This window comes from Saimiri boliviensis, chromosome 4, assembly GCF_048565385.1.
Source record: "Saimiri boliviensis isolate mSaiBol1 chromosome 4, mSaiBol1.pri, whole genome shotgun sequence".
In the NCBI taxonomy this organism is placed as follows: domain Eukaryota; kingdom Metazoa; phylum Chordata; class Mammalia; order Primates; family Cebidae; genus Saimiri; species Saimiri boliviensis.
Window position 1 is genome coordinate 132,149,861 of NC_133452.1, and position 8,107 is coordinate 132,157,967.

General features: G+C 41.3%; 1 pseudogene; it reads right to left on the bottom strand.

Moving 5' to 3' along the window:
• Positions 1–6,225: 6,225 nt before the first annotated feature.
• LOC101033064 (cyclin-G1 pseudogene) lies at positions 6,226–6,996 on the bottom strand (annotated as a pseudogene).
• Between the last annotated feature and the right edge of the window lie 1,111 nt (positions 6,997–8,107).

Genomic DNA, 8,107 nt, shown 5'->3' on the forward strand with positions numbered 1-8,107 from the left:
TCCACGTGTTTGTTGTGCTGAGTCTGTTGCAGGTGGGGATGAAGAAGGCTCTGAGGAGCTGAGTGTGGGCGGGGCCTGTGCCCAGTTGCTGCTGAGTCCATCATGGGCTCTATGTGGTCAGTCCTCAGCTAGGTCAGCTTAACGTCTCCATTGTCCCTGTCCTTTCAATGGAAACTTGTCCCACAGGAGCTGTGACCACAGAGGCTCACATATCGCCCAGGGTGGCCCCTGCACATGGGAGTCTGAGACAAATTTTCAGACCCATTCAGCTCCTGGCCTCCTTCTAGGGCTCCTTTTCTGCTCTGCTCTCCTGCCCTCTCTCCCTGCCCTGGTTTCAGTGATCTTGGTGCTGGCTCCAATCCCAACTCATGAATCTAAAGCAGAGTCTAATTTAGACTTGCATTTGTTTGTGAAATGGGACCCATAATCAAGGACTATTCTTTCCTGAAGAGAGAAGCATGATTGTGTGTTGCAGTGTGCAGGGTTGTGTGTGGGTTGGCAGTAGGTGTGGGAGGAGGGATGGGGGGGGAGGACACACTAGCAGCCCTGCTGAGAAAAGCACAGGCAACCTCAATGTCAGTGTGAGGGGTCCTTGTGCTGTAGCTGCCAAGTAACAGCACTTGGCCCGAGTCTATGTTAATAAAGATACTGCCTTTAGAATAGGAGATGCTCTACAGTGACCTTCGTTGTTGGCCAGACATAGGACAGAATGATTCTGTATCTGGGGAGCATCATTTAAGTAAAATCAGAAAAATCTCTTATCTTGTGCAGCATGTGTTCCAGTGGGAAGAGGCAGACGATTGATACACTATAACCAGAGCAAGGAAGGAAAGTGCTAGAAGGTGGGAAGTACTGTGAGGCAGGTGATCCAGGGTGTGGGCAGTGGGGGCAGGGAAGGTGGCTGTTGTGCTGCATAGTCAGTGTGTGCCATGTTGCAAAGGTGACCTTTGAGGAAAGAGTTGAGGGACATGAGGAGTTGTCCACGAGGATATCTGGTAAGTACTTTCCAGGCAGGGGAACCACCAGTGCAAATGCACTAGGGCAGGATGGTGTCTGTGTTCCCAGGAGAGGAAGAAGGCCAGGAGGGCTGGGCAGAGAGAATCTGAGGTGAGGTCAAAGGTACAGCCAGGGCAGGTGGGCCTGGAGGGTACGGGGAAGCATCTGACCCTTGCTCTAATATGGGGAGGTAGCAGACAGTTCTGAGTAGAAGAGAGATGTGGTACAGCTTCTCTTTTAAAAGGATCTCTGACTGCTGTGCTGAGAACAGAATTGAGTGGTGAGGGACATGGGAGGCAGAAGGGAAAACAGTGGGAAGCGAGTGTAGTATTCCAGGCTGGAGATATTGTTACATTGACTGGGGTGTGAGCAGAGGAAATAGTGGATTGTGAGGGGATTCTGGATGCATTTTTAGACCAACTCACAACATTTGCCAATGGATTGTATCTATGGTGTGAGAAAGACAAATCAAGGACACCCACAGTTGTAAAATGAGTGAGTTGAAGGAAGGGTAGAGCTGCTGCGGAAATGGGGAGACTTTGGCAGGAGCATACTGAGGAGGGGGCATCCCAGGCACTCAGTGGAGGAGATGTTTACTAGGAATGCAGGTGAGGGAGCTGGGGTGGCAGTTGGACAGACAACTTCATAGTTTAGGAGAAATTAGAAATAGACTGGGCTGGAGACATAGATTTAGGAGGTCACACCATGTAAACAATACTTATAACCTCAAGCATGGACGAAGGCATCAAGGAAGTGACTGGCTATAGAAGAGAATGAGTGCAAGGACTGAACCCTGGACGTCCAGTTCTAAGGGATCTGATCAGACCATACCAAGAGCAGACTGCACAGTTCTGACCCCATGCCTAGGGTACACTGAGACAGGTACCTCCCATGTGCACAGGGATCACCTGGACGTGGTGCTGAGATCCAAGAAGTCTAGGGTTGAGCAAGAGATTCTGGATTTATGACAAGACTGGAGCCTATGTTTCTTGTCTCCAGATCAAGAACATCAGGATCCCACATGTTTGAGCATCAGCCTGCCTGTAGTGCTTGTTTTGTAAGTGATGTCTTGGTCTTGTGCATAATACTCTGCGGCAGGCATTCTGGGAAGCAGCCTGAGTATTTTCTAAGCCCCTGCCCTCCCTGTTGGGAGCCAGATTGGGAACCACTGAGATCAGAGATCAGAGTGCCCAGGGTGGGTGGATGGGGTGGGTTTTCAAACCTTGTTTAAAAGAAGATTTTTCTCTCGGAAATAAAAGGGAGGATGTATATCATCAGTTATGAGATGTGATATTCCCTGTTGGTCTCTCCACCGTGGGGTAGAGGCCAGGTAGACAATTCCAGATGTGGCTCTCACACAAAGAACACCTCTGAATGCTGCTCTCTGACTCTGGGCCACAGACTGATTTCTCACCCACTTCTTGGAGCAAACTATGGAAAATAAATTTCTCTAATTTACACATAAAGTAGTAATACATGGCATTGAGGGCTAATTTTATTGTGGGGAAGGCCACAGAACAAGGATGGAAATTATACAACCAGGAACAAAATCCACAGCTCATCCTGGATCAGGTCCCTCCTAGGAACAACTGCCCCTGCTGCTGAGCACAGACCCACTGCTCACACCTCTGACACCTTGGTGCTGGACACTGAACCCTGAGGCTAGGACAGATGTCACTGCTGCACCTGGCAACTGGACATCACCACTGCCACTCAGCTGTTTCTACTAAAATGCATTCTGCACAGTCCCAGCCTCTCTGCGTCACTGCATTTTGGCTCAGAGTCTGGCAGTGATATAGGAGTTAAGAAATTATTTAGGCAGATTGTGAGGGTACAGAAGTCCTCACTAAGGTTTTTCTTTTAATGAAACGCAGCCCCAAATAATTTTCTTTTCTAACAGAGAGTAGCCTGTAAAATTACTACATCTAACAAGAGAGATAGATTCCAATACAAGAATAGTGGGAACTTCAACATCTAAACCTCAGCATTAGACAGGCCGTCTACAGAGAAAATCAAAAAAGAAACATTGGATTTAAGTTTAGACCAAATAAAGCTAACAGATATTTACAAAACATTCTATTTAACACTACAGAATACACATTCTTTTCATGAACATGTGAAACATTTTCTGAATGAGAGCCTATGTTTAGCCATAAAACAAGTCTCAACAAATTTTCACAAATTGAAATCATATTAAATATCTTCTCTGGCCACAATGGAATAAAACCAGAAATGTACACCAAGAAAGACATTGGCAACTCGACAAATACATGGAAACCAAACAACGTGCTCCCGATTAACCATTGAGTAAACAGGGAAATTCAGATGGAAATCATAAAGTCTGTTGAAACAAATGAAAATGGAAACACAGCATATCAAAATCCGTGGGATACAGTTAAACAGGGCTAAAGGGGAAGTTTACAGGAGTAAATTCCTACCTAAAAAGAGTAGGAACATTACAAATTAACAATATAACAATGAACCTTAAGGAACTAGAAAAGCAACAAACCACATCCAAAATTAGCAGAAAAGAAATAATAAAGATCAGAGCGGAACTAAATAAAGACTTTTAAAAACCATGTAAGTGATCAACAAAGTGAAAATTTGTTCTTTAAAAACATAAACAAAATTGATGAACCACTAGCTAGACAAACCAAGAAAAACAGAGAGTAGACTCAAAATCAGAAAGGAGAAACATTACAAGTGATACTGCAAAAATATAAAAGATCATCAGAGACCATTACGAACAATTCTGTACTGACAAACTGGAAAACCTGGAGGAAATTGATAAATTCCTAGAAACATACAACCTACCAAGATTTAATTAGGAAGAATAGAAAACTGGAAGCCCTAACATACATGAACCATTCTCGCAGTGGGTCCATTGGGCCCCTGTGATTATTTCCTCAGTGCTGGTTTGCATAATCGAAATAGACCTACTCAGCAATGAGCAGAATCTACAGATGAGTTTCTTTTTTTAACTTTTGTTTTCAGTTCAGGGGCACAAGTGCAGGCTGTTTTGTAGGTAAACTTGTGTTGTGGGAGTTTGTAGTACAGATTATTTAATCACCCAGGTTTTAAGCCTAGTACCCATTAGTTATTTTTCCTGATTCTTTTCCCCCTCCCACCCTCGACCTTCTGAAAGGCCCCAGTGTGTGTTGTTCCCCTCTCTGTCTCTATGCATTCTTCTTGTTTAGCTCCCACTTACAAATGACAACATGCAGTATTTGCTTTTCTGTTCCTGCATTAGTTTGCTAATGACTTCCAGCTTTATCCATGCTCCTGCAAAGAACATGATCTCATTTTTTTTTTTTTGCTACATAGTATTCCATGGAATATATGTATTACATTTTCTTTATCCAGTCTATCATTGATAAGCATTTAACTTGATTCCATGTCTTTGCTATTGTGAAGAGTGCTGCAATGAACATGTGTGTGTGTGTCTTCATAATAGAATGATTTATATTTCTTTGGGTATAATGGTATTTCTGTCTTTAGGTCTTTGAGAAATCACCACACTGTCTTCCACAATGGCTGACCTAATTTGTACTCTCACCAACAGTGTATAAGTGTTCCTTTTTCTCCACAACTTTGCCAGCATCTGTTATTTTTTGACTTTTTAATAATTGCCATTCTGCTTGGTGTGAGATAGTATCTTATTGTGGTTTTGATTTGCATTTCTCTAATGAGCAGTGATGTTGAGCTTTTTTTCATGTTTTTTGGCTGCATGTATGTCTTCTTTTGAGAAGTGTCTGTTCATATGCTTTGCCCACTTTTTAATGGTGTTGTTTTGTTTTTTTCTTGTAAATTTGTTTAAGGCCCTTATAGATGCTAGATATTAGACCTTTGTCAGATACACAGGTTTTTTCCCCATCTGTAGGTTGTCTGTTTTCTCTATTGATATCTTTTTTTGCTGTGCAGAAACTTTTTAGAATTAGATTCCATTTGTCAATATTTGCCTTTTTTTTTCTTTTTTTTTTTTTTTTTGCATTTCAGTAACTTTATTGAAAGGTATATCCCTTAGGACTAAAACATAATGGTGATTGGTTAGTTTACTTCTGCCAACTCAAAATTAATAATGACATATTCAAAATATTGAAATTTATCAGCCTTTTGGGAAAACTGAAAAGTTACCCATAAAACATGGTTTATAAAAGTTAAGAATAAGAGCATGGTTCTTTGGTTTTTCATTGTGTATTGATCCATAACGTGATGTCAAATTGGTTACAGCCATTCTGGATGGCCTCAGGCTATACATTGCACTAAGTAACTGTTTACAACACTTTAACACGATACTTCTCACATTCACTGACTGACATGGAGAATCCTAAACACTAGCTTAGCAGCCTTATTCATAGTTATGAAGGTATCTACTTGATTTTCTTAAGACTTTGTTTTAGCACAGTAAGGGCATCCGTGGAAGTATATTCTCTTTTTATAAAACTGCCATCACTTCTAATTTAAAAACAGTCTTTAGTTAAAAAACTTACGGAGTGTTGAATCTAGCCTGAACTTACCTTAGTGTGGGAAAGCAAATTTTCAAAGTGATAATTCATTCTGAGTTACTAATACAATAGAAACTAATTTTTTTGATGGGATTCCATTTGAGGCAGTAAGTTCAGTATAAAAATTTTATCATAGATACAAATGTCACCTATGTTCTAGAAAAAAATATTAAAGATAACTTAATGAATATGCCAAACTTCCTAGGTCTGTATTTTTCTTTATATAAAATGCCCTCGAATTTAAACGTAATTCTCATACAGGAGTAAAGTCCCCATCTCTGGATTATCTATTAGTTGCCTTATGGGGTGTGTTTATACTGCCTAGAATGTTAACCCTTATTATGCCTTAAAAGCGCATTTGTAAAATGTTGCTTTTGATGTAAACCTCATAACTTAAAATAATATTTAAATTAAGTAGGAGTACGATTAGAATAATGAGAGTGATTGAAGATGTGGGAAGACCGATAGTTGATGGTATTAGTGTGGCTCCTCCGATACCATTTTCAATATCAACTAAATATATTGATCCAATACTTAAGTTAGATCAATGATATAAATGAAAATTCAGTTTACCTTCTCAGGCTTGTCATTAGCATTTCACATTTAGGCTTTTAGCTTTAATTTGAATGCTTCACAGACGAATTCAAATCTAAACATAATTCCACTATAGCATAATATTAATTAGGCAGTTTTCTGAAGTCTGAGCCCATCATGCTCATCTCATGATGTTTTGAGGCTTCATAGCTTAAATCCATGGTAATATCATGGAATCCATAGAACAAGGTTGTGGAGAAAGGCTTCAGAGAAGATTTTTGGTGCTGTAGTAATCCAATTAAGGAACCATTTCAGGAATTGTTGGAAGGTGAGTTATTCTGCAGTAACTATGCTTCAATTACCATGCAGTACACCTGGAAACAATCCATTTCAACTTCTGAATATTTGGTTTGAAACACCTGTTTAATGAATATTCAGTTAAACATTTGGATACAAGCTCTTGCCAGAAGGTCAAATCTCTGCCATTTATGTTGGAATGTTTCTGAAGGCATTCTGCTCCTTCTGTTAACTCTACACACTTCTGTGCTTGGATCTCTAATGCAGTGGTAGACAATGCCAACACAGAGGCTTTGCTTTAGGAAATACGATCCTGCAATGACATGCCTTAAGTTGAGCTAGTCTTTCAAAATTAATGCTATTTCTCCTTTCAAATGGCAAGTTCTCTTGAAGGAGTGAATAATACAGTTGCAGAAATTGAATGGCAGTAGTAGCTTTGACTTTCCAACACATTTTCTCCAATACAATCTTTTCCATTCTCATCAGATCTGAAACCATAAACCTGTATTAACTTATTCGGATCAAATCAGTTGCCAATAGGACATTCCTTTCCTCTTCTATTGATTTTACAGCCAAATAGAAGCAGCTCAGTCCAACACACCGAAGGTGGTTTACCCCAGGATATCAGATCCGAGATGCCTAGGAGGAGAGGGGACTTGCAGGCAAGAGGAAACAGGCCTGGGGAGGGCGGCTGTCCTGGGTGGAGGTCTTGGCAGTGCTGCTGAGATGACTTGGCCCTGATCGGGTTCAGCTCAAAGCCTCAATATTTGCTTTTGTTGCACTTGATTTTATTATCTTTGTCATGATATCGTCACCATGCCCACGTCCTGAACAGTATTGCCTAGGTTGTGTTCCAGGGTTTTTATAGTTTTGGGTTTTACATTTAAGTCTTTAATCCATCTTGAGGTGATTTTTGTATATGGTGTAATGAAGGGGTTCAGTTTAAATCTTCTACATATGGCTAGCCAGTTTTCCCAGCACCATTTATAATCAGGGAATCCTTTCCCCATTTCTTGTTTTTGTCAGGTTTGCTGAGAGCAGCTCAGTCGTGGAGATCCCAGCCTAGGTGTAGCTGAAGGAATTAAGAGACAGACACAGAGATAGAGAGCAAAAAGTTATGGGACAGACATGGGGCCTTGGCATTCCCAGCCGAGAGCCTCAAACAGAGGCTGACCCACACATTTATTGACAGCAAGTGATGATTATCATTTAACTAAAAGCATTCTTCTTAGAGAACAAAGCATTCTTTAGTGGTGAGAAACAGGCTCTGGTGCGCTTACCTACTGCAGCTGGAACATAAGTGTAAGGCACGTGGATCATACCATTGTTTACGGTTCAGAAGCGCCCTCTCCCAGCGGTCTTCCGCCCAAGAACCATTAGGTCTTTCTTTCCGGCTCCAGTAAACCAACAATCTCTAGCAACGTGCATCACTGCCATCATGGGGTTGCCACAGTGCTATAGATATTCTGTTTATGGCTAGTTTCTTTAAGGCCTGTTTATGCCAGGCTTAGGGCCTGCTCTCAAATGCTCCCCTTACCATTTTGCAAAGCGGTAAGGGCGAGAGCGGCTTTATCACAGTGGGCTACTTCTTGAGGGATTCGGGATCTGCAACTGCAGACTATACAAAGACAAAAAATATGGATTAGAAGAACAACCATCTTCAAAATCACAGAATCTCCCAGTGTTTTTACCCACTTGAGAGTATTTATGGCTGCTAATCCATGGGGGGGGGGGGCTCCGTCAAGCACTTCAATCTTTGGCGTTACTGTTAAGTG